The sequence below is a fragment of the Eumetopias jubatus genome, unplaced genomic scaffold (assembly GCF_037043125.1).
Source record: "Eumetopias jubatus isolate StellerSeaLion01/CBP00866 unplaced genomic scaffold, mEumJub1_p1.0 scaffold_13, whole genome shotgun sequence".
Classification (NCBI taxonomy): domain Eukaryota; kingdom Metazoa; phylum Chordata; class Mammalia; order Carnivora; family Otariidae; genus Eumetopias; species Eumetopias jubatus.
Window position 1 is genome coordinate 68,107,599 of NW_028274819.1, and position 27,863 is coordinate 68,135,461.

Sequence of the window (27,863 nt, forward strand, 5' to 3'; positions counted from 1 at the left end):
CCTCTTTGCCGATTTGGATGTCTTTGATTTTTCCTGTCTGATTGCTGTTGCTAGGACTTCTAGTACTATGTTGAATAGCAGTGGTGATAGTGGATATCCCTGCCTCGTTCCTGACCTTAGGGGGAAAGCTCTCAGTTTTTCCCCATTGAGAATGATACTCGCTGTAGGTTTTTCAGAAATGGCTTTTATGATATTGAGGTATGTACCCTCTATCCCTATCCGCTGAAGAGTTTTGATCAAGAAAGGATGCTGTACTTTGTCAAATGCATCTTCTGCATCTATTGAAAGGATCATATGATTCTTGTTCTTTCTTTTGTTAATATATTGTATCACATTTATTGATTTGCGGATGTTGAGCCAGCCTTGCAGCCCAGGGATAAATCCCACTTGGTCATGGTGAATAATCCTTTTAATGTACTGTTGGATCCTATTGGCTAGTATTTTGGTGAGAATTTTTACATCCATGTTCATCAAGGATATTGGTCTGTAATTCTCCTTTTTGATGGGGTCTTTGTCTGGTTTTGGGATCAAGGTAATGGTGGTCTCATAAAATGAGTTTGGAAGTTTTCCTTCCATTTCTATTTTTTGGAATAGTTTCAGGAGAATAGGTATTAATTCTTCTATAAATGTCTGATAGAATTCCCCTGGGAAGCCATCTGACCCTGGGCTTTTGTTTTTTGGGAGATTTTTGATGACTGCTTCAATTTCCTTTGTGGTTATAGGTCTGTTCAGATTTTCTATTTCTTCCTTGTTCTGTTTGGGTAGTTGATACATCTCTAGGAATGCATCCATTTCTTCCAGGTTATCTAATTTGCTGGCATAGAGTTGCTCATAATATGTTCTTATAATTGTTTGTATTTTTTGGGTGTTGGTTGTGATCTCTCCTCTTTCATTCATGATTTTATTGATTTGGGTCATTTCTCTTTTCTTTTGGATAAGTCTGGCCAGGGTTTTATCAATCTTGTTAATTCTTTCAAAGAACCAGCTCCTAGTTTCATTAATCTCTTCTACTGTTCTTTTGGTTTCTCTTTCATTGATTTCTGCTCTGATCTTTATTATTTCTCTTCTGCTGGGTTTAGGCTTTATTTGCTGTTTTTTCTCTAGCTCCTTTAGGTGTAGCTTAGGTTGTGTATTTGAGAACTTTTTATTTCTTGAGAAAGGCTTGTATTACTATATACTTTCCTCTTAGGACTGCCTTTTCTGCATCCCAAAGATTTTGAACAGTTGTGTTTTCATTTTCATTGGTTTCCATGATTTTTTTTAATTCTTCTTTAATTTCCTGGTTGACCCATTCATTCTTTAGTAGGATGCTCTTTAGCCTCCATGTATTCGAGTTCTTTTGGACTTTCCTCTTGTGATTGAGTTCTAGTTTCAAAGCATTGTGGTCTGAAAATATGCAGGGATTAATCCCAGTCCTTTGGTTGAGACCTGATTTTTGACTCTAGGATGTGATCTATTCTGGAGAATGTTGCATGGATACTAGAGAAGAATGTGTATTCCGTTGCTTTGGGATGGAATGTTCTAAATATGTCTGTGGAGTCCATTTGGTCCAGTGTGTCATTTAAAGTCTTTATTTCCTTGTTGATCTTTTGCTTAGATGATCTGTCCATTTCAGTCAGGGGCGTGTTAAAGTCCCCTACTATTATTTATTGTTGTCAATGTGTTTCTTTGCTTTTGTTATTAATTGCCTTATATAATTGGCTGCTCCCATGTTAGGGGCATAGATATTTACAATTGTTAGATCTTCTTGTTGGATAGACCCTTTAAGTAGGATATAGTGTCCTTCCTCATCTCTTATTACAGTCTTTGTTTTAAAATCTAATTTGTCTGAAAGAAGAATTGCCACCCCCGCTTTCTTTTGGTGTCCATTAGCATGGTAAATGGTTTTCAACCCCCTCAGTTTCAATCTGGGGGTGTCATTGGGTCTAAAATGAATCTCTTGCAGACAGCATATCAATGGGTCTTGTTTTATAATCCAATGTGATAGCCTGTGTCTTTTGATTGGGGCATTTAGCCCATTTACATTCAGGGTAACTATTGAAAGATGAATTTAGTGCCATTGTATTGCCTGTAAGGTGACTGTTAGTGTATATTGTCTGTGTTCCTTTCTGGTCTGTGCTGCTTTTAGGCTCTCTCTTTGCTTAGAGGACTTCTTTCAATATTTCTTGGAGGGATGGTTTCCTGTTTGCAAATTCCTTTAGTTTTTGTTTGTCCTGGAAGGTTTTTATCTCTCCTTCAATTTTCAGTGAGAGCCTAGCTCGATATAGTATCCTTGGCTGCATATTTTTCTTGTTTAGTGCTCTGAAGATATCTTGCCAGTCCTTTCTGGCCTGCCAGGTCTCTGTGGATAGGTCTGTTGCCAATCTAATGTTTCTACCATTGTAGGTTACATATCTCTTCTCCTGAGCTGCTTTCAAGATTTTCTCTTTGTCTGTGAGACTCATAAGTTTTACTATTAGATGTCGGGGTGTTGACCTATTTTTATTGATTTTGATAGGGGTTCACTGTGCCTCCTGGATTTTGATTCTGTTTCCTTCCCCACATTAGGGAAGTTCTCTGCTATAATTTGCTCCAATATACCTTCTACCCCTCTCTCTCTTTCTTTTTCTTCTGGGATCCCAATTATTCTAATGTTGTTTTGTCTTACCATATCGCTTATCTCTTGAATTTTGCCCTCGTGATCCAGTAGTTGTTTCTCTTTTTCTCAGCTTCTTTATTTTCCATCATTTGGTCTTCTATATCGCTGATTGTCTCTTCTGCCTCATTTATCCTAGCAGTTAGTGCCCCCATTTTTGATTGCACCTTATCAATAGCCTTTTTGATTTCAACTTGGTTAGATTTTAGTTCTTTTATTTCTTCAGAAAGGGTTTCTCTCATTACTTCCATGCTTTTTTTCAAGCCCAGGTAGTATCTTGAAAATCACGATTCTGAACTCTAGGCTCAACGTCGCACTAATGTCTGTATTGAGTAGGTCCCTGGCAGAGGGTACTACCCCTTGTTCTTTTTGTTGAGGTGATTTTTTTCGTCTTGTCATTTTGCCCAGAGGAGAATAGATGAATGAGAGAACAAAATGCTAACAAGTTAACAACGTCCCCAGAAATTATACTCTAAACAAATCAGTAAAGACCTGAAACCAGGGGAAAAGAAAGGGTAAGACAGAAAAAAGACAGAGAAAAAAAAAGATAAAAACAAACAAAAACAGAACAAAACAAACAGAATATGATCAAATATGATCAGGGTGGTGTATAGATCAGTCCCACACACTAGATTTTGGGTGTATTTTGGTCTGTTAGAAGAAAGTGCCTCCTAAAATTTTAAAGAAAGAAAGACTTATATATGTACAAAATAAGGGTTGATATGATGAAGGGATGGAATATGAGTATAAGGATGAAAATTGTAAAAAATTTTAAAAAGGGAATTGATAAGGTGTTTGAAAAATAAAGAAGAGGATTAAAAAGAAAGAAAAAAATAGTGGGACAGAATGTGATCACGCAGGAGATTGGAACAAAGCCATACACTAGAGACTTAGGATATACTTTGATATGTTAGAAGAAGCTGTATCTCAAAATTTTAAAGAGAGAACAACTTATATATATATATATATATATATATGTCAAAAATAAGGGTAACTACTATGAAGGGATAGAATATGACTCTAAAAATGAAAAATAAAAAATTTTTTATAAAAATGGATTGATAAGATGTTGGTTGAAAAAGGGAAAAAGAAATATTCAAAAAAGAAAAAAAAAGTTAAAAAAATGAACTTTGAAAGACTAATGAATCATGGTAAAAAAGCCATGAATTCCATGTGCAGTATTCCCCTAGCACTGGAGTTCTCCCGTTCTCATTGATCGGTAAACTTGGTCTTGGCTAGCGGTTCTTGCTGATCTTCTGGAGGAGGGGCCTGTTGCTGTGCTTCTTTAATGTCTTTGCCAGAGGCAGAATTGCCCCGCCCTTGCCAGTCCGGACTAAGCGATCCGCTGGGGTTTGCTCTCGGGAGCTTTTTTTCCCTGCAAGCTTTCCGCACAAGTTTGGAGGATGAGAGTGAAAATGGCGGCCTCCCAATCTCTGCCAGTGAGCAGCCGAGAACTCGGGGCCCCGCTCCTCAGTGCGCCCCCAGAGAAAAGCAGTCAGTCACTCCCGTCTCTCCAGTCTCCAGCCGCCCTCCGTGCTCACCCGGCCTGTGACCGAGCGTTTCTATCTCTGGCACACAACCCTGCGTGTAGTCTCCAAACTCAGCAGATCCCTGCGGTGCGCTCTCGCAGCGCTCCTCCCCGGGAGGAAGGGGAGTCTCCCTGGATCTGCCGCTTTTTGGGTCCCTGCTGGAGGAGCAGTGGCCCGACTGTCACTGATCAAAGTTCATGGCAATCCTGAGCTGAGAGCCTGCGCCTCGGCTCTGTCTCTGCAGTCGGCTTCCCAGCTCCACTACCTGGGAGCTCTGCTGCACTCAGGCACCCCCGGTCTTTCTGTGACCCCGAGGGTCCTGAGACCACACTGTCCCGCGAGGGTTCCACCCCCCGCTTAGCCTCTGGAGTGACGTCCTTCAGCGGAGCCGACTTCTAAAAGTTTTGATTTTGTGCTACGCCGCTCTATCACTTGCCAGAAGCGGCCGACGGAGGCCCCCTCCCCCACCGTCTATCCTCCTGAATATCGCCTCAGATGCACTTCTCTGCACGTCCTACCTTCCAGAAAGTGGTCGCTTTTCTGTTCAGAGAGTTGTTGCTATTCTTTTCTTCGATCTCTTGTTGAGTTCGTAGGTGTTCAGAATGGTTTGATCCCTATTCAGCTGAATTCCTGAGACCAGAGGAAATCCAGGTCTCCTACTCCTCGGCCATCTTGCTCCACCCCCCTCTATTTTTTTTTATTCTGTATTCAAATTAGGAGGAGGATAATAAACCAAAGTGCTTTCTTGTGTGTGTGTGTGTGTGTGTGTGTGTGTGTGTGTGTGTGTGTGTGTTTGAGTTACAGTTTTTGTTCACTGCCCAAGTGGATCAGGTGGAGGTCTACAGACTCAGTTCTCAGCTAGTGACCTTTTAACTCCAGATGTTATTGCTTTGACAGGTATCCTAAAGTGTTATCTTGTGTTTTAAAAATATAGAGTCTGGTGTCTTAAAAGCTGTTTTTACTTTTGGTTTGTGTGGGTTTTGTCAAAGCTGTTTTGGCAGTTAGTTGTTGTTTGTTTGTTTGTTTTTTTAACCATTGCATTGCATTTTCACGTAAATGTTAAGTAGAAGAAAACCGTGTTGAAAAGAAAGTCAAGTTATATACTGGGTATATAGTCTTTTCTATAGTTTTCATAAACCTGGCTTATTACTAAGGTACAGATATAAATTAACATTTTAAACAAATCAGATGTACTCAATGTGGTGAGACCAGTTGCTCCCAAAGAATTATGGTAAGACCATATGAAGGTGTTTTCCTTTTCTTGTATTGCTGAGGCTGTGCAACAGTCTGGGGAGGCTAAAACCTGGACATTGTAGCCTATGACTGTCACCACTGCCAATGAAAACGGAATCAAGATGTTTCCTTACCTCTCAGACCACTAAAAGGCAGATGGTGATATCCAGCCTGTGCCATGCCAAAACAGAATGAAAGATTCAAAAGCAAGTAAATATTTGTTGAAAACAAACTATGTGCCCAATCCCATTTCTTCCATTTCTCATATTCCAATCGCACTCATTCTTCAAGTGAGACCCATCACAATTGTTACCTCCTTTTGTGAAGCATGCTTTGATTTCCCCAGCTGGAAGTCATTTTTTCTTTCTCTGAAATATCACAGCACTGTGTGTGTACTCTATAAAAACCTTTAGTATTTCCTGCATTAACATTTGTTACTTAGTTACTTGCCTTATGTTTCTTGCTAGATTTAAGCTCTTCAAGGATGGTTTTTGTATCTGCTTTCCCTTTGTATTCTGTATAACACTTAGAACTGAATTCCAATTTACAGTCAGTGAGTTAATGGAAGACAAACTGAAGGTAAATTAAGAGGAGCAGACTAAAACTGAAAGTCCTCTTCTATGTATGTTTGTTTAAGTTACAGTTTCTCGTTCATTGCTTAGACTTATGACTGGGTGGAAGACTGTTCCATAGTCTGTAGTAATTGACACATACCTGTTGCAATAAAATGATAGCACCTTAGGTGGTTGGAGCAAGATGGCAGAGGAGTAGGAGACCTAGATTACGTCTGGTCTCAGGAATTCAGCTGACGAGGGATCAAACCATTCTGAACACCTACAAACTCAACAGGAGATCGAAGAGGAGAGTAGCAACAACTCTCTGAAGAGAAGCGACCACTTACTGGAAGGTAGGACGTGCGGAGAAGTGAATCCGAGGCGATATTCGGGAGGATAGACGGCGGGGGAGGGGGCCTCCGCCGGCCGCTTCTGGCAAGTGATAGAGCCCTGGAGCACAAAATCGGACCTTCTAGAAGTCGGCTCCACTGAGGGACGTCACTCCAGAGGCTAAGCGGGGGGTGGAATCCTCCCGGGACAGTGTAGTCGCAGGACCCTTGGGGTCACAGAAAGACCGGGGGTGCCTGAGTGCGGCAGAGCTCCCAGGTATCGCAGCAGGAAAGCCAGCTGCAGGACAGAGCCGAGGCATGGGCTCTCAGCTCGGGGTTGCCATAAACTATGATCCACGGCCCAGTCGGGCCACTGCTCCTCCAGCAGGGACCCAACAAGCGGCAGAGCCGGGGAGATTCCCCTCTCTCCCCTGGGAGGAGTGGCGTGGGAACGCACCGCAGGGATCTGCTGGGTTTGGAGACTCCACATGGGATCGGGTGCCAGAGATAGAAACGCTCGGTCACAGGCCGGGTGAGCACGGAGTGCGGCTGGAGACCAGGGAGACGGGAGTGACTGCTGTTCTCTGGGGGCGCACTGAGGAACGGGGCCCCGAGTTCTCAGCTCCTCCGGGTGGAGATTGGGAGGCCACCATTTTTGTCCTCGTCCTCCAAAGCTGTACCGAGAGCTTGCAGGGAACAAAAGCTCCTCAGAGCAAACCGGAGCAGCTTCCTTAGCCCAGACCGACAAGGGCAGGGCAATTCAGCCTCCAGCAAAGACATTTGGAAACCACGGCAACAGGCCCCTCCCCCAGAAGATCAGCACGAACAGCCAGCAAGCCAAGACGAAGTTTACCGATCAGGGAGAACGGGAGAACTCCAGCGCTAGGGGAATAGTGCACATAGAATTCATGGCTTTTTTTTTTTACCATGATTCATTAGTTCATCAAAGTTAATTTTTTTAACTGTTTTTTTTTTAATTTTTCTTTTTCCCTTTTTCAACCAACATCTTATCAATCCCTTTTTTAAAAAAACATTTTTTATTTTTCATTTTTAGAGTCATATTTTATCCCTTCATAGTAGTTACCCTTATTTTTGCCATATATACATAACTTGTTCTCTCTTTAAAATTTTGAGATACAGTTTCTTCTAACAGATCAAAATATACCCTAAATCACTAGTGTATGGCTTTGTTCTAGTCTCCTGCCGGATCACATTCTCTCCCTTTTTTCTATTTTTTTTAAATCTTCTTTCTTTTTTCAAACAATTTATCTTATCAATTCCTTTTATAAAATCTTTTATAATTTTCATCTTTACAATCATCTTCCATCCCTTCATGGTATCAACTCTTATTTTGTACATATATGTCTTTCTTCCTTTAAAATTTTAGGAAGCACTTTTTTCTAACAGACCAAAATACGCCCAAAATCTAGTGTGTGGCACTGATCTATGCACTAGCCTGATCATATTTGATCATATTCTGCTTTTTTTGTATTGTTCTCTTTTTGTTTTTATCTTTTTTTTTCTTTTTCTTTTTTCGTTCTTTCCCTTTCTTTTTCCCTGGTTTCAGGTCTTTTCTGATTTGTATACAATATATTTGCTGGGGACGTTGTTAGCCTGTTAGCATTTTGTTCTCTCATTCATTTATTCTTCTCTGGAAAAAATGACAAGACGAAAAAAATCACCTCAGCAAAAAGAACAAGAGGTAGTACCGTCAGCCAGGGACCTACTCAATACGGACATTAGTACGATGTCGGACCTAGAGTTCAGAATCATGACTTTAAAGGTACTAGCTGGGCTTGAAAAAAGCGTGGAAGTTATTAGAGAAACCCTTTCTAGAGAAATAAAAGAACTAAAATCTAACCAAGTGAAATCAAAAAGCCTATTGATGAGGTGCAATCAAAAATGAGGGCACTAACTGCTAGGATAAATGAGGCAGAAGAGACAATCAGCGATACAGAAGTCCAAATGATGGAAAATAAAGAAGCCTAGAAAAAGAGAGAGAAACAACTACTGGATCACGAGGGCAGAATTCGAGAGATAAGTGACATGATAAGACAAAAGAACATTAGAATAATTGGGATCCCAGAAGAAGAAGAAAGAGAGATAGGGGCAGAAGGTATATGGGAACAAATAATAGCAGAGAACTTCCCTAATGTGGGGAAGGAAACAGGCATCAAAATCCAGGAGGCACATTGAACCCCTCTCAAAAATCAATAAAAATAGATGAGCACCCCGACATCTAATAGTAAAACTTACGAGTCTCAGAGACAAAGAGAAAATCCTGAAAGCAGCTCGGGAGAAGAGATATGTAACCTACAATGGTAGAAACATTAGATTGGCAACAGACCTATCCACAGAGACCTGGCAGGCCAGAAAGGACTGGCATAATATCTTCAGAGCAGTACACGAGAAAAATATGCAGCCAAGAATACTATATCCAGCAAGGCTATCATTGAAAATAGAAGGAGAGATCAAAAGCTTCCAGGACAAACAAAAACTAAAGGAATTTGCAAGTATGAAACCAGCCCTCCAAGAAATATTGAAAGGGGTTCTAAGCAAAGAGAGAGTCTAAAAGCAGCATAGGTCAGAAAGGAACACAGACAATATACACTAACAGTCACCTTAGAGGCAATAGAATGGCACTAAATTCATACCTTTCAATAGTTAACCTGAATGTAAATGGGCTCAATGCCCCAATCAAAAGACACAGGCTATCAGATTGGATTAAAAAACAAGACACATCAATATGCTGTCTGCAAGAGATTCATTTTAGACCCAAAGACACCCTCAGATTGAAAGTGAGGGGGTGGAAAACGATTTACCATGCTAATGGACACCAAAAGAAAGTGGGGGTGGCAATCCTTATATCAGACAAATTAGATTTTAAAACAAAGACTGTAATAAGAGATGAGGAAGGACACTATATCCTACTTAAAGGGTCTATCCAACAAGAAGATCTAACAATTGTAAATATCTATGCCCCTAACATGGGAGCAGCCAATTATATAAGGCAATTAATAACAAAAGCAAAGAAACACATTGACAACAATACAATAATAGTGGGGGACTTTAACACGCCCCTGATTGAAATGGACAGATCATCTAAGCAAAAGATCAACAAGGAAATAAAGACTTTAAATGACACACTGGACCAAATGGACTTCACAGACATATTCAGAACATTCCATCCCAAAGCAACAGAATACACATTCTTCTCTAGTGCCCATGGAACATTCTCCAGAATAGATCACATCCTAGGTCACAAATCAGGTCTCAACCGATACCAGAAGATTGGAATTATTCCCTGCATATTTTCAGACCACAATGCTTTGAAACTAGAACTCAATTACAAGAGGAAAGTCGGAAAGTACTCAAATACATGGAGGCTAAAGAGCATCCTACTAAAGAATGAATGGGTCAACCAGGAAATTAAAGAAGAATTAAAAAAATTCATGGAAACCAATGAAAATGAAAACACAACTGTCCAAAATCTTTGGGATACAGCAAAGGCAGTCCTGAGAGGAAAGTATATAGCAATACAAGCCTTTCTCAAGAAACAAGAAACGTCTCAAATACACAACCTAACCCTACACCTAAAGGAGCTGGTGAAAGAACAGCAAATAAAGCCTAAACCCAGCAGGAGAAGAGAAATCATAAAGATCAGAGCAGAGATCAATGAACTAGAAACCAAAAGAACAGTAGAACAGGTCAACGAAACTAGGAGCTGTTTCTTTGAAAGAATTAACAAAATTGATAAACCCCTGGCCAGACTGATCAAAAAAAAAAGAGCAATGACCCAAATCAACAAAATCATGAATGAAAGAGGAGAGATCACAACCAACACCAAAGAAATACAAACAATTATAAGAACATGTTATGAGCAACTCTATGCCAGCAAATTAGATAACCTGGAAGAAAGGAGTGCATTCATAGAGATGTATCAACTACCAAAATTGAACCAGGAAGAAATAGAAAACCTGAACAGACCTATGTCCACTAAGGAAATTGAAGCAGTCATCAAATATCCCCCAAGAAACAAAAGCCCAGGGCCAGATGGCTTCCCAGGGGAATTCTATCAGACATTTAAAGAAAAATTAATACCTATTCTCCTGAAACTGTTCCAAAAACTAGAAATGGGAGGAAAACTTCCAAACTCATTTTATGAGGCCACCATTACCTTGATCCCAAAACCAGACAAAGACCCCATCAAAAAGGAGAATTACAGACCAATATCCTTGATGAACATGGATGCAAAAATTCTCACCAAAATACTAGCCAATAGGATCCAACAGTACATTAAAAGGATTATTCACCATGACCAAGTGGGATTTATCCCTGGGCTGCAAGATTGGTTCAACATGCGCAAATCAATCAACGTGATACAATACATTAAGAAAAGACAGAACAAGAATCATATGATCCTCTCAATAGATGCAGAAAAAGCATTTGACAAAGTACAGCATCCTTTCTTGATCAAAACTCTTCAGAGTATAGGGATAGAGGGTACATACCTCAATATCATAAAAGCCATCTAGGAAAAACCTACAGCGAATATCATTCTCAATGGGGAAAAGCTGAGAGCTTTTCCCCTAAGGTCAGGAACGCGGCAGGGATGTCCACTCTCACCACTGCTATTCAACATAGTATTAGAAGTCCTAGCCACAGCAATCAGACAACAAAAAGAAATCAAAGGCATCCACATTGGCAAAGAGGAAGTCAAACTCTCAGTCTTTGCAGATGATATGATACTGTATGTGGAAAACCCAAAAGACTCCACCCCAAAACTGCTAAAACTCATACAGGAATTCAGTAAAGTAGCAGGCTATAAAATCAATGCACAGAAATCAGTAGCATTCCTATACACCACCAACAAGACAGAAGAGAGACAAATCAAGCTTTTGATCCCATTTACAATTGCACCCAAAATCATAAGATTCCTAGGGATAAATTTAACCAAAGAGGCAAAGGATCTGTACTCAGAAAATTATAAAATACTCATGAAAGAAATTGAAGAAGACACAAAGAAATGGAAAAACGTTCCATGCTCATGGATTGGGAGAACCAACATTGTGAAGATGTCAATGCTACCTAGAGCAATCTACACATTCAATGCAATCCCCATCAAAATACCATCCACTTTTTTCAAAGAAATGGAACAAATAATCCTAAAATTTGTATGGAACCAGAAGAGACCCCGAATAGCCAGAGGAATCTTGAAAAAGAAAAGCAAAGCTGGCGGCATCACAATTCCGGACTTCCAGCTCTATTACAAAGCTGTCATCATCAAGACAGTATGGTACTGGCACAAAAACAGACACATAGATCAATGGAAAAGGATCGAGAGCCCAGAAATGGACCCTCAACTCTATGATCAACTTATCTTTGACAAAGCAGGAACGAATGTCCAGTGGAAAAAAGACAGTCTCTTCAACAGATGGTGTTCGGAAAATTGGACAGCCACATGCAGAAGAATGAAACTGGACCATTTCCTTACACCACACACAAAAATAGACTCCAAATGGTTGAAAGACCTAAACGTGAGACAGGAGTCCATCAAAATCCTTAAGGAGAACACAGGTAGCAACCTCTTTGACCTCAGCCGCAGCAACTTCTTCCTAGACACATTGCCAAAGGCAAGGGAAGCGAGGGCAAAAATGAACTTTTGGGATTTCATCAAGATAAAAAGCTTTTCCATTGCAAAAGAAACAGTCCACAAAACCAAAAGACAACTGACAGAATGGGAGAAAATATTTGCAAATGACATATCAGATAAAGGGCTAGTATGCAAAATCTATAAAGAACTTATCAAACTCAACACCCAAAGAACAAATGATCCAATCAAGAAATGGGCAGAAGAAATGAACAGAGATTTTTCCAAAGAAGACATCCAGATGGCCAACAGACACATGAAAAAGTGCTCAACATCGCTCGGCATCAGGGAAATCCAAATCAAAACCTCGATGAGATACCACCTCACACCAGTCAGAATGGCTAAAATTAACAAGTCAGGAAATGACAGATGTTGGCGGGGATGTGGAGAAAGGGGAACTCTCCTATACTGTTGGTGGGAATGCAAGCTGGTGGAACCCCTCTGGAAAACAGTATGGAGGTTCCTCAAACAGTTGAAAATAGAGCTACCATACGATCCAGCAATTGCACTACTGGGTATTTACCACAAAGATACAAATGTAGGGATCCGAAGGCTATGTGCACCCCAATGTTTATAGCAGCAATGTCCACTATTGCCAAACTGTGGAAAGAGTCACGATGTCCATCGACAGATGAATGGGTAAAGAAGAAGTGGTATATATACACAATGGAATATTATGCAGCCATCAAAAGGAATGAGATCTTGCCATTTGCAACGACGTGGATGGAACTGGAGGGTGTTATGCTGAGCGAAATAAGTCAATCAGAGAAAGACATGTATCATATGACCTCACTGATATGAGGAATTCTTAATCTCAGGAAACAAACTGAGTGTTTCTGGAGTGGTGGGGGGTGGGAGGGATGGGGTGGCTGGGTGATAGACATTGGGGAAGGTATGTGCTATGGTGAGCACTGTGAATTGTACAAGACTGTTGAATCACAGATCTGTACTTTTGAAACAAATAATGCAACATATGTTAAGAAAAAAGAAAAAGAAGAAGATAGCAGGAGGGGAAGAATGAAGGGGAGTAAGTCAGAGGGGGAGACGAACCATGAGAGACAGTGGACTCTGAAAAACAAACTGAGGGTTCTAGAGGGGAGGAGGGTAGGGGGATGGGTTAGCCTGGTGATGGTTATTAAAGAGGGCACATTCTGCATGGAGCAGTGGGTGTTATGCACAAACAATGAATCATGGAACACTACATCAAAAACTAATGATGTAATAGATGGTGATTAACATAACAATAAAAAATTAAAAAAAATAAAATGATAGCACCTTAATCAGAGTACTGTGAATTGTAGGTGATGAGAAATTGTTGTGTGCAGAAATTTAAATCTATTTAAATCTCTCACATGTAGGGCTCTGTCAGATAGAATTTCTGTTTGCTTTTCTATTTTTGGGTATTTGCTTAATAAAATGGTGGATTTTTTTTTAACATTTTATTCATTTATTTGACAGACACAGTGAGAGAGGGTATAGAAGCAGGGGGAGTGGGAGAGGGAGAAGCAGGCTTCCCATGGAGCAGGTAGCCTGATGCAGGACTTGATCTCAGGACCCTGGGATCATGACCTGAGCCGAAGGCATCCGTTCAACGACTTAGCCACCCAGGCACCCCAAAACGGTGGGTTTTAACGTTAATGTGATGGGAATTTGTGAAGGTACTTTGCATCACTTTCTGCTTACTGATTATTTACTTAATGAAGATCAGATTGGTTTTAGGAAATATTTCTTTTGAACTGTGTTCTAGACATAGGGAAATCTATTGATAAATAAGACATGGCCTGTGCTTTTTGCATCTCATTTCATTGGGGTTTCCTTTAATTTATCTTGAATATTTAGTGTTAAGTATTTGAAATGTGATTTTTTTTGTTTGTTAATTTTCTTTTACATAGAATGTAAGTAAAATTAATACTTGATTTTTACTGTGGTATTTGATGGAAATTTCCTCCATCACATGCACATGACCTACCAGGGTTTAATTACCTTTAATTCTAATAGTTCTATAGAGCTGAGGTTGAGAAAGGGCAAGGAAAGAAAGCAATTGCTGGAAGCTAAAAGCTCTATTGTATTTGAATTGTAGCTGTCTAAATGACTGATGTTTCCTTTCAGTTGGCATGGTTCAGTAATCATTAAAATTTTGTTTCCTCCATAGTATATAGTAAAATTAAAGGTAAATAAGATTTAGCTCTTATTGTTTTTCATTCCAGAGCACTTTTTTAAAAAAAGGACATTACAATGAAATCATCTGATAAAAGTAAACTTTTTCTGATGGATTTGTTTGTATAGTTGAAATGTTTGCCCTGATAGTGAAACATGCAAGTCACATATTTTTTGAATGCTATTTCTGTTTTAACAGTATTGTTTAAAAATCCCAACAGAGTTCAATTAATCCTAATCTTTTTTTTGTTCTAAGAGCATGTTTAGTGAACATTCTCTAAGTCGAAAATTTTGCAATGTATCTTTCAAATATTTTAGAATTCAAAATTTTTATTTTTTTTTAATTCAAAAAAGACTTTGTGTCACAGTTATTATGTTATTTTTGAAAATTATTTAGGAGAAATTGAAACTTTCCCCCCAAAATTTATTTGTGAATTATCTGTAATCCAAAAAACTGATGGGAAAAATTAAAGAATAGTTACATGAATATCATGTATACATTGTATAAGGGTAGTTTAATTTCAGATTAACTTTCTATTTGGTATTACCTCCATAATTGTGTTATTTATTATTTTTTAGCTTAACAGAGTTTTCAGTTTTCAGTGGTAGGGTATGTGTTTAAATGTTGCTTTTGAAAAATGCATAGTGAGGAATTAATGTATAGTTTTGCCTGACAGAATGACTTCTATATAAGAACTTTATAGTACCTGATTACTTTCAGTTTTTAAAAATCAGCAATTCAGAATGGTTTTTAGAAAATTACTAAAAATTAATCCATAGAAATGAAGAAATTTCTAATGCTAAGTAAATTTCAAAAACTATAGACATGACAAATTGTGTTAAGTATGTTTCATAGTGTTAGTTAGATGCTCCCCTCTTTTTCTTTCTTAAATATTCTTGTGTTATATAAGGGACATTACATATAATGAAGTTATCGTATTTATTTTGTATATTACTTTCTATATTGAATTCCAGTGGTTGGGATGTGGTATATGTATAATGGGGACCCAAGGGTGATATCCGGAGCCAGTGATCCCAAACAGACCAGGTTCAGCCACTTGCCTCTGATAAAGTCCAAAGACAGAGAGATGAGTGGTGGTGAAATAAAGGAATTTATTTCAGTGACTCCGACACCCGGAAGACAGTGGACTAATATCTCAGAGACTGTCCCCAAAGTGCTGAACAGACTTCTAGGTTTATAGAAGGAGAATGTGGGACAAAGGTCGCTGGGTACAGCAGTTGGGCAGGAAAGGTCAGGTAGATCATTGTCTTGGGGTCAATCATGTGTCCTGCTGGTTCAGGGCAGTCGTTAGTCCTTGAGGGGTAGTTTCGTTTCCCATCAGGGCATGCTTTGCCTGTAGGGCCTTTTGCCTGAGTGAAGAGATGAGCTGGAAAGAATTTAATCAATTGGAAAGAATAGACAGGTCAAAATGGAGGTAGTTGAACTGCTCTTTCAAATGCTCACTGAAAGGTTGATGTTGTTAAACACTTGTGAGTAAACATTGATTTATAAGATTTTAAAATACCCGACAGAAGTATTAATACACATTGGTTTACTTCTTTTTATGAAAACCCAGTGGCCAGATAACCTCTTGGATAAATAAAAAATTTAGGATACCATGTTACATTATAAAAGGGTTTTCTTTTCTTTCTTTCTTTCTTTCTTTCTTTCTTTCTTTCTTTCTTTCTTTCTTTCTTTCTTTTTCTCTTTCTTTCTTTTTCTCTTTCTTTCTTTTTCTTTCTTTCTTTTCTTTTCTTTTCTTTCTTTTCTTTCATCTTCTTTCTTTCTTTTTTAAGATTTTATTTATTTGTCAGAGAGCGCACAAGCAGGGGGAGTGGCAGGCAGAGGGAAGGGGGAGAAGCAGAGCCCCCCCCCCCCCCGAGTAAGGAACCTGATGCGGGGCTCGATCCCAGGACCCTGGGATCATGACCTGAGCCGAAGGCAGATGCTTAACTAAGTGAGCCACCCAGGTATCCCATAAAAGGATTTTCTGATAAAAATTTCTTTTTATTGGGATGCCTGGGTGGTTCAGTCATTAAGCGTCTGCCTTTGGCTCAGGTCATGATCCCAGGGTCCTGGAATCGAGCCCCACATTGGGCTCCCTGCTTGGTGGGAAGCCTGCTTCCTCCCTCTCCCTCACTTGTGTTCCCTCTCTTGCTGTGTCTCTCTCTGTCAAATAAATAAATGAAATCTTTAAAAAAATTTTTTTTCTTTTTATTATGGGATATTTTAAACATAAACAAGAAAGAGTAGGTGTCTTCCAGCTTTGATAATTATACACTGATTGCTCATATCTTTTATCCATATCCCCACCCACTTTCCTATTAGCTCCCCTCAATAATTTTGAGGCAAATTTCATAATCATGTGATTGAGTTTGTAAATATTTTTAGTATGTATCACTAAAAGATAAGGACTCTCCTTTAAAAAATATAAACACAGTGTCGTTTACCTCACTCAGAAGTTTTTCATTATTCACACAATGTACTTCACTGTTGATATTTCCCCAGTCACCTCTCTTTGTTAAAGTGAGGATGTAAATAACATTCCAGTTGGTTAATAAATCTTAAATTGTTTTAAGTGGTCGGTTACCTTCATCCATCTCACTTTAATTTCCTAGAAACCAGCTCCAAAAATGGGTAATGAGATTTTAAAAATGATTATTATAAAGTCATAGATTTAAACAGATTTTATGTGTTTTAATCCATTGTAGATAAAAGGATAACTTTTTCATGGTCAGATTGCTCCTTTTTTGGCAGTAGAAGCCTCTACAGGTTGGCTTCTGAATCCTTTTGATGTAACCTTAGTTGTGTTCTGATAAAATGTTCATTTTGTACTTTTTCTGGCCCAGTGGGAGTCAACCATTTCTCTAAGCATCTGTGGTTAATGTTTTTATCTTTCAAACTAATTCCTCCCCATGAGTTAAAATTTTCATTTGACTTACACAGTTTTGATTGTATAGAATATATGAGTGAATCATTTTTTAAGATTTGTGTACTGTTGAAGTCAGCAGTCTGAGATTTATTTTCTCTCCCTAGGAATTTCTGTTATAATAAAGTTCATCTGTAAAGATGGTTAAATTTTTGTGATGTAGAATTTGAGTGATTAGCATTTAGCTTTATAAATACACTTATAAATAATTATTTCCATTTTATAAGTAGGAAAACAAAGATTTATGAAATTATGATTTTGTTTTATTTGTGAAACTCCATAATTTGAGTCACCTGATTTATAATTAATATTTTTCACTTGGTGATATACCACTTTTAGACTTAAAATTGATGTAGGAGTGAATGGGAAGTTATTTTATCAAACAAGAGAAAAGAAAAATTAAGGATAAAAAAACTTACAATGTTTAAACATTATTAAACATTATTAAAGATGATATACTAGAAAGTGTGGTTTTTATTGTGATTGGTTTATAATTAAATAAATCTTGGCCAAAATAATAGTTTGACTAAGTGCTTATATGATTAGTTAAGGAGATTTTATCCTGGGATGCCTGGGTGGCACAGTTGGTTAAGCATCTGAGACTTGGTTTTGGCTCAGGTTGTGATCTCAGGGCGCCCCCCACCCTTGGGCTCTGCGCTCAGTGCAAAGTCTGCTTGAGTCTCTCTCTCCCTCTCCCTCTGTCCGTCCACCCCTAGAATGAATAAATAAAATCTCTGAAAACATATTTTATCCTGTTGGGTTCTCCAACTTTTTCTGATTTTGAGATTTTAAATGTTTAGAAATGTCAGTGTTTGGTTTGTGTCTCAAAATGAGCTATGTCAAACCCAGTAAGGGTTCATTAATTAAAGTCTTACTGTTTATTTCTCACAGAGATTTAGCTTGAATTTATATGTCAGAGGTGACATAGAAATACTTCACAGTAAGTCTCTGAGGTAAAACAGTAAGTTAGAGGGACCAGGCAGGGACAGAATGGAGTACCTGAGGCCAGATTCTGATTAATGTGTTCACGTGAATGAAAACAGAGAATGGAGAAAATAGTTTCTGTCATAAAGTGTTGTGGTTGGGTTGGAACTGCTAAATCTGAGAGATCCTGTTGAACTCAATATAACCCTCCCCTGGGTTTTGGGGATCTTACAGATCTTGACCTTAACCACCATGGATCCCTCAAACCACCCTCTCTGAGCCCAGTCAGAATGTGGTCTCTTGTAAGTGATCACAGTAAAAAGACCTGAGACATGTTGTGTAGTGTGTGTCTCTGCATGCACTTGCGCGTATGCGGGGCACCATTTGATTTGCATTACACTTACAATACTTTGACTACTGAGAGTCTTTTGATGGTATTTTACAACTTTAGATTTCAAAGATTGGAGCATTTTTCAACCAAACTGTAAAACTAAAAAAAAGATCTAGTTACCATGCTGTTTCAACATCTTCTTATTGTTTGTGGTAAAATAAACAAAGTCAGATTCCTTTACCATTCATTCATTTAGCACAGAATGTTACTTATGCCTGGCTAGAGGCTGTTTACTTGCCAATCTTTCAACGTTAAACCTTCTTAGACTATATTATACTTCGAGACTCAGTTAATGTCTATATCTGACTTTGTTTAGAAAGAACGCTTTGTGTTTATGCTACAGGATATTCTGCTAAATAAGGTTATTCATCATTTTCAGCTACGAGTTCAGAGTTGAACAGGGAGAAGGAGCATCATCACAGACTCCTCTTTGTTGTGATGGTGAAAATTAGTGGATAACTACGTGGTGTTCGGTTGTCTGTTTCTTTAGAGGGCTGTAGAAAGGGAAGCCCGTGCGCTTTGCACAGTTATCTTTTTGTTCATGCTCCACCCCCAATCTCATAGAGGCTTTTATTAAAAAAAAAAAAAGGTCATGGAATTTCTCTAGGTTAATTGAACTGATTTGAAGTCAATCTGAAGAAAAACTGTTATGGCCCAACATTCTGTATTCTGTGTTTTATTTTGTTTTTAATCACTTTCTACTTCTCCTTATCCCGAGTCTTTTAATGTTACCATTGGGTTTAGTAGAAAAACTCTAGAAGTAATGTATGCTATTTGACACTTTCAGACTCTATAGAAATGTATAAAGTAAAAAATGAATGTCCCCTCTTTTCACTCTTTTTCATTCTCACCCTCTGGATTAACCACTGGTAGCAATGTGATATATCTTTCGTTACTGTTTCATCTTCATTCACAAATACAAGCATTCATTCTATATGAGCATAGAAAAAGACTGTATATATTTGTATCTACTTTATAATAAAAATGTGATCATATACATTCTGCATATTACCTTTTCCACATAAAAGTAGATCAGGAATATCTTTCTAATTGGTACATGTGTCTATCCAATTTATTCTTTATAATTGTATAAATATTGTGTAGTTTAGGTATCCCATCGTTTATTTACTCATTCTTTTTAGCATTGAACATTTGGGTTGCTTTCAATAATTTATTTCTCTAATGGTAGAATGAGCATCATTGAGCATATATTCTTAGGTACTTTTGCTTATTCCTATGTTGGACAGATTTCTGCAGAAAAAATTGCTGGGTGAAAGGGTGTGCACATTTAAAATACTGACTGAAATGGCCAAATTGCCTTTGCAGAAGTTAGAACTGCTTTATATCCCAGCATACATTATGAGAATGTTCTTTTTCTCACACCTTTGCTAACAGTGGCACTTTAATCTTTGGCCTTTTTTATAAGTCAAAAAAGTCACTATTTTCACTCTTTTTCATTCTAACCTGCTTTTTAGTTTTCCTGAATTCTCTGACGTGTGACTTTTATTAGCAGCTGACAAAGAACACAGGCAATAGAGATTTTGCTGAAGAAATGAGAAAGTGTAACAGTGGTAAAGTTTCTTGGTATTTGAAAAACTCATCGTTACTTCAGTATTTTTCCGTTTAAATGTGAATCAGTTCATGCTGGAGCATCCAAATGACATCACTTTTGTTAACATGGGTATTTTTTAAATTTATACCAATTTTGAGGTCTTAGAAGATGAAAGATGAAAAACAAGATAGCATGATAGTGTATTTTCAAAACTTGAGTTGGGAGCACCTGGGTGGCTCAGTCTGGTTAAGTGTCTGCCTTCTGCTCCGGTTGTGATCCCAGGGTTCTGGGATCGAGCCCTGCCTCAGGCTCCTTGCTTAGTGGGAGCCTGCTTCTACCTCTCCCTCTGCCACTCCCCCTGTTTGTGCTTTCTCTCTCTCTGACAAATAAATAAAAATAAAACATAAGTTGATGTAGCTTAATAGATTTTCTTTTCTTTTTAAAATTTCTAGTCTTTTTAAAAGACTATTTATTTTAGAGAGGGTACTAGTGCAAGTGGAGGGAGGGGCAGAGGGAGAGGGAGAGAATCTCAAGCAGATTCTGTGCTGAGCAAGGAACTGATGTGGGGCTCGATTTCATGACCCGAAGGCCATGACCTGAGCTGAAATCAAAAGTCACACGCCCAATTGACTGAGCCAGCCAGGTGCCCCTTAAATTTCTAGTCTCATTTGCTTTTTTTTTTTTTTCTCCTTTTCCCTAGGGGATATTATGCTCTGCAGGGTTGAGTCTGTATCTTCTACTTCTGGTTTTTGTGTTTTTTTTTCCCCACAGAACCTTCCATCCTTCTTAATCAGGATTTGTTGATTTAGGTGGACTTACAGTCCAGGATTGGAATACAGGATATTCATTTATTCTGTTAAGTTCATGAAGGGAATGTATTCATGGAAAAAGTTCCAAAATTTCAAATTTGAAGAAGTCAAGTCTTATTTACTGGTATTTTTTTCCAAACATGGCTCTCACCTGCCTGGGAAGATAAATTGTTGCTTTTGTGAAATACTTTTATGGGCAGTTGTGAATCTTGGTTAACTGCCACCCTGTGCTATTCCCCATCTTTAAAATATTTTTATTTGGCATTATATTCTGATGCCTCTTTGTAGTATGCCCAGGGAATTCAAATAAATCTCATGAGCATCCTATAAAGACTATATTATGAATGGAAATTTGCTGCAGAAGCCACCACTACATAAAATAAATTTTAATACAAATGCAAGCTCTATTTATAGAATTAGACACACAGATTTTATATACCTTCTAGCTTAAGTCTTAACTTTTTTTATATACATTTCCCTCAGTATTCTATTTCATGCTAGTCACTTTTCCTTGATTTTGTAATTTTCTGTTTGTTTGTTTGTTTGTTTTTTATGTTATCCTGTTAGCTTCCTAAGTTCCCAGAGGGCAGAGACCGTCTTTGTCATTTTTTGAATTATTTAAAATTTACATTTCCCAATGCAATATAGTCTTTCCATGGTTGCATGAAGTAGAAAAATGTTCTTTTTTTTTAAAGTCTTATTATTGAATGGTGGCATGCTTTCTAAAGGTTTACCAATCCCATGCATGGGATTATTACCTGTAATATACCAACTGTACTCATGACCTTCCTCACGCTTCTCTTCTAGGAATCCCATGCATTCTCAGCCACATAGTAATCATTATGAGCATGTTAATAGTGATTAAGGATGGCAGATAGAACATCTCAATGGACATTTGTTTGACAGAAATATTTGTGGGACTGAGAAATATGCATCCTGAGATTGCTATTAAGGTTTAAAAAAATCATTTTGAAAGGCCAACAATAGAGCAGCAGATCCAGATTTACTTTTTTAATTCAATCATGCCGAGCAAGGAACTTTATTTTAATATTTTTCCATCTCCTGATTCCTAAGACAGCTGTCTTACAAAAATCTCATTCACTTTATTTCACAACCTTGTCAGATAGGTCCAAAGTTGACTTTCTTGCTTGTTTACAGATATTCTCCAGACTTCAAAGCTCTTACTACTCCCTGATAAACATAAACATCATCTTGGTGAAGTAAAGTACTGTCACTGCCTAATTTCAATTTATCTTTGCCTGCTGTCTCTGAGGATTATCACAGATAATGCCAAGGAAAATAGAGAACCATCTGGTTAAAAGAGAAGTAGTGGCTGTAAGTGGTATTGGGTGAGGGAGAGGGTGGGGTGGGAGGAATGTGTATTCTTAACAAGAATCAAGCAAACTTTTTCTTAGTTTTTTCTTTTCTGGTGGTATTTTAGTAATTGGAACACTTGAAACTGACTCTTAGACAATCACATCTAAATACTTGGAAATCTTGTGGAATTGCAAAGATTTGCCAAAAAAGGTACCCTAACACTCCCGAGTGTTTGAGAGAAGCAAAGAGGACCACAGTCTTGTCTGCCCTCATTTCCTAAGTCACACACCATCCACCATCCCTTTTGCCACATTCTGTTCGTTAGAAGGGAATCATTAAGTACAGCCAACACTTAAAAGGAGGAGAATTAAGTTCTACCTTTCGAAGGGTGGAGTATGAAGAAATTATGCAGTGTATTTTAAAGCCACAATATTATGGTCATGATATTATGGTTATGGTGATGATATATGATTTTTTTAAAATGTGCTATGAGTCTGTTATTTGGGATTTTTGCACAATGTTAATAAATGAGATGTAGTGTAGTTTGTTCTTCATGAAGTTTTTTAAGGTTTCGCAATGGGTGTTATACTCCCTTTACAGAAATAACTTGGAAGTTTTTCTTATGTTTTAAGTTTTTGGAATAGTTTCAAGAATCATTTGGGTGTTTACAGTTTTTAAAAGTATGCTTGAATTCTCCTGAGAAATTGTCTGGGCCTGAGCCGCCTTTTGTTGGGAGCTGTGTAACTACTTTTTCTATTTTTTTCATAATATTTGATTTATGTAGACTTTGTCTATATTAAAACCATTTCTGGTCCCAATTTCAGTATTTTTTAAGATAGTTTCTGAAAGCAAATTTATACTTAGAAATAGAAGTCCATATCTTTTGTTTTTATACTATAAACCCATGCAAATAAAGTAAAAATGTTATTACATACTTATATATTTTATATACAGGTAAACAGAAATATTTCTTTAAAGAGAAGTACACTTGTCTTACACATATTTGTTTTTTAACTTATAGATGAAGGCATTACTAGTTAGGTAAATATGAATGAATTTAAGAGTTTTCAAAAAACCATGTATTTACTTTTTTTGTATCGTGTATGTTATTTGACGACATCAGTCAATTCATCATACTACTAATGAGAGAGAGAGTCTATCCCATGTTACTTTATGTAGTGATTTGAATTTGTTTTTTAGATCTATTCTCAATTAAACACTGTTCCTTGAGTTTGTTTCTTTATAAAATCAATTTACATGTTGGTAAGAATGTGATTGTATGTGCGACTGAAACACATGACAGTGTTTTTAATAAATAGACTGGTTGTTAGGTTTCCATTCTTTGTTAACTCATTTCCTTTTTTTCTCAGATATTGTAGTCCATCACTAAGTTAGAATTGGGTGACATACAAGAGTGGAGATGACTTGGTACTTGCTCTTGAGGAGGAGCTTATATCTAGCAGATTCTAAACTAGGACAGTGGTAGTAAGATCTGATTGAAGAAATATTTGAGAGATGTCTGAAAATTGTAAGCGAAATTTATAAAATCATTTTGTCTTCAGTTTTTCTGGAGATTAAGATATGGACCATTCAGTTGTTTAGCTTATTAATTTTTATCCTTTTCCTTATAATATACTTTTCCTTGTAATTTATATAATTTTTTCAGGTTTTTTCTATTTTATTTTCCCATTTATTTTTTCCCATTTATTTTCCCATTTATTTTTTCCTTAGAGACATTTCCTGACATTAATGGGACTCCAGATACCAAAATTATTTTAGTTTGGTACTAACAATTGGAAATTAATCCCCTATTGGGGGGAGAAATAATAATTGTTACTGAGTACTCATGAAATACTGTTTAGCTTTTAATTTTGTGGGTATGACATTAAGATGAACTGAATTCTCTTTTCATTGTGTAATCAGAAAAAGAGAAATAAGAACTCAGTTTTCTTTATTTTTCTTCAATTTTTTCATTTTTATGTCTTAAGTGTTCACTAATGAGAATTATACATTATACTTGTTCTGAATTTTTGCTGGCCCTAGTATCTAAGATAGTAAATACCCAATAAATTTCTATTTGATTTCTGTGTATTGAAGCATTGCTATGGAAAATGATGAAATATTTTTGTGGTAAAACATAGTATCGTTATTTCTGCTTTTTTCACTTACTAAAGGAAGAGTTAGTGTAGTGATGTTCAAATTATGGTATTTATGCTAATTATTTTAAAATCTTCATAAAATGTCTGTTTTGAATTAGCTGAACACATTTTCAGGCGTATGTTGTATGAATTTTAAGTCTTTTAATAGCTTTTACTTCTAGAGCATTTAGTGAAATAGGAACCTTTTTGGCTTCACATAAAAGGCAGTATTTTCCCTGTTCAAGCTTAAAAAAAAAAAGGATTGGTAAATGTAGGTCTTCATTGAATGAAGAGAGCTACGGAGAAAGCTACTGTTTCTTGCACATATTCTCAAAATCAACAAAATACTAGCAGCTGTGGTTGAACTTACAAAGCACTGTCCACCATGCTAAACTCTTCTATCTAGTATCTTAGTCCAGCTACCTATGTACCATTCTGCAAATTACAAAAGAAATCTCTTAAATGATTTAGTGGACAAAGACTTCAAAAATTCTGTTACAGTTATATCGAGTCTTCTTTGGAGCTATTTACTTTCTATTTTAGTTTCCTCTACATTTTATAGTTCCACCTACTTAAAGAATAATAATACCAAGGCCAATAGTAATAAATAATACGAACACCAATAATAATATCAGTATATTTATGTATAGTGGAAAATTTGACTGTCATAAAATATACAAATCAAGGCACCCATGAAACTTAAGTCAAAACGATGGCCTTTTATTCCCAGTGTACTACATTGAGCAAGATTCCTGTTGCCCTTCACATCCTCTGTCAACCCTCCAGAATTATCTTTGAAGTCACTGTTGTTACAAGTATGGAAGTAAAGAGAGAGAAAAAAATCTAACCTAGTGTGCTTAGAGCTCTCATTTAAGTCAATGACAGTTAACTGTGAACAAATCTATCCCTCTTTCAGGATTGAAGTATCTAACAAGCTACATGTGATATATTGTTTTTTAGAAAATTTTTAGGTGTCTGGCTAATTTCTTGATGCTGTGTCATAATTTGAGCTTTTGCATAGCATCAAAATAGATGAATTACATTTTCTTCCTAAAGAGATGTATGCAGCTGCCATTTAATGTTGGATTCTGTTTTTCTAACCTTTAAAAGTATGTATTACATTTTGCTTTTTCTAAACAAAGCATGCCTTTTTATTAGAGTATGAAACATATATTAAAAATTAAGTCCTAGTTGTGTGTTATTTGAAGGAAGCTTATTAAAATCTGAATTATATTTTACCTAGAAACATGAGTATTCTTTGCAGAATACCAAATGAAAATCCAGCTAACCGAACTTAGGTGATTTATTTACCGTGAAATGTCTGTCTTTACTTCGTCCTTCTCCTCTTTCTTCTTTCTCTTCTTTTCTTGCATATGCTGCTGCTGCCAAGAATGATAAATTCCAATCACTAACATTGAAAAAGTTATTTCCCCACTGCACACAAGTGAAAATTATTTTTGCGTGTCTGTTATTTTCAGCCTACAGTTTCTGGGAGTCTGCCTCCTAGTGTTGATGTTCCATGTTAAGAACAATGAGTAAAATTTGAGATATTTCAGAAATACGGCATTTGCTTGTTATGGTAGCATTATAAAACGATTTTCAGTATTTGGGCAAGACTATTTTACAGCAGCTATAAACGTGTATGAAATGATACCATTCTGTTGGCTAGCATTATGAAAGAAAACAAACCACTTTAAAAAATCTCCCTTCATGATTTTAGTTGAGGGAATAAAATCATGTGAAAATGGTATTTGTGACAATTTTATTGGGAAATTATTTGGGGATTTTGCACTAAAAAGTGGTCTGTAACTTTCATCAACTTCAGTGGTGAAATATTCAGAAATTAAGTTAAATATTTGATTATATAATTGCAGGTATGCTCATATTATAACTTTTGGGATACTTAAAATGGTTATTAAAATTACATATCATTTAACAGATTTTTTTTTTTTCCTTTTCACTGTAGTTAACTTAGTTAACTTGGTACAAATGCTGAGGAAATAAAATTAAAAAGAATGATAAAGTCACAGAAATCCACTGTATGTTGGATTATGTTAGGATATGCCAGTCTTTCTAGCCTAAAAATTGTTATAATTTGATTATGATGCCTGGCTATTAGAATGTTTTCTTTTTCTTTGGTGCACAGTTGGGACCATTATTTTTATGGAATTTGGTGCAGGGAGCCTGACATTGAGGCTTAGTTTTACGGGAAGATCTTTTCAGAGTTGTCAGGAAGTAGATTCCAAATATAATTGTGCACAATCTGGCCACTTACTCAGTATTTCCTGACTTTCTGATAAGACAGAGCCCAGACTGAGTGAAATTTTCAGTGAAACCTGAACTTTTAGACTTTAATGCATAATGCTACAAGTGGGATAAATGCTGTGTCTACTTTTAGTGGGCCTTAAAAAATACTGAGAATTGTTTTTGAAAATTACTATCCAAAAAGGAATTGAAATTACTTTATGAATAGATTCATGTTTTTATAATGTACATTATCTACTGTTAAATACGGGTTTTTTAAATTTAAGTTTTGGGACATTGAGGGGCTATTGATGAAGCAAGTTAATGTTTCCTAAGAAACCTGAGCTGAGTTTATTTGGATACCAGAAAAAGGAAGTAAAGTATTTTCAGGTTTAGGCTCTTTTTTACTTCAGACAAACAAAATTAAATATTCTTACTCTTTTTTAAAAATATTTTTACTCTTTTTAGAAATGTCCTGTTATAAACCGAAGGTGCAATATCTACATGGTTATGCATTCTTTTAATTTAATGCAAGAAATTCCAACTCAGTGTAAATGGTAAAATGTACACAGTATTTATACAGGGTGTTGTTAAGTATTATGAAAGGAAAAATACACTAAGTTCCTTTGTGCTGGAAAACACTATTCCTGTATCAGAATCAAGGAAGGAAACAGTAACCTGTAGTTCTCTTTCTGAGTTAGCAAGTGAAATTTGTGAAATTTGTGCTATTGATGAGATAGGTTTCTTTATGATAGTACTTAACAGTTCTAAAAATTAGTAGTTTTTCATTATTTTCATTTATTTGTGGTCAGTGTGGTCTTTTTATGTGTGGTCTTTCATATTTAATTATTTGAAGTATTTCTTGCAAATCCAAATCCATTTATCTGGATAAATACCATGCTAATTAGAATGAAAAAGTTACAAAATTTTTAAAAATTTGTATATTATCAGGGAAGAAATTTGACATTTTATTTATTTGGAAAACAGTTAACAAAGCACAAATTAATTCTATCTCAGAATCCATTTTTATTTTGTTTCGTTATGCATTTTTATTGGGATACTTCTTTTTGATCTAAATTTATTTAGAAGCTGGTGTACTGGAGTGGGAATCTTGGGAACCCTTGAAAACCATTAGAGTATGCTAGAGAAAAAGAAAACAGAACAAAACAAAAACAAAGAAGTTAATGTGGTGACTTTCCATGTTCAAAACATCTAAATAATTGAGCTTGGTTAGTTGGTTCCTTCCTTTTATCCTTTTCTTCCTTCTTTTCTTCATTCCCTTTCTCTGTCCTTCCCTTCCTCTGTTTTCTCCTCTTTCTTCCCTCCCCCATCTTTTTCTCTTCCTTTTTTTTTCCCCCTCCAGTGAATGAACAAATGATGATTAAACATCTGCTTTGTTCAGGCACCATGGCAATTGGTGGGGACAAGTAAAAGGAGTGGAAACAAGTTTTAAAAAAGATGCTTAGGAATG

At 36.8% G+C, this 27,863-nt stretch overlaps 1 protein-coding gene across 2 annotated transcripts in view; it reads left to right on the forward strand.

The window, feature by feature from the left end:
• TMEM135 (transmembrane protein 135) overlaps positions 1–27,863 on the forward strand; it is a 267,091-nt gene that overhangs the window by 104,498 nt on the left and 134,730 nt on the right. The gene's annotated exons all lie outside the window — the stretch shown is intronic.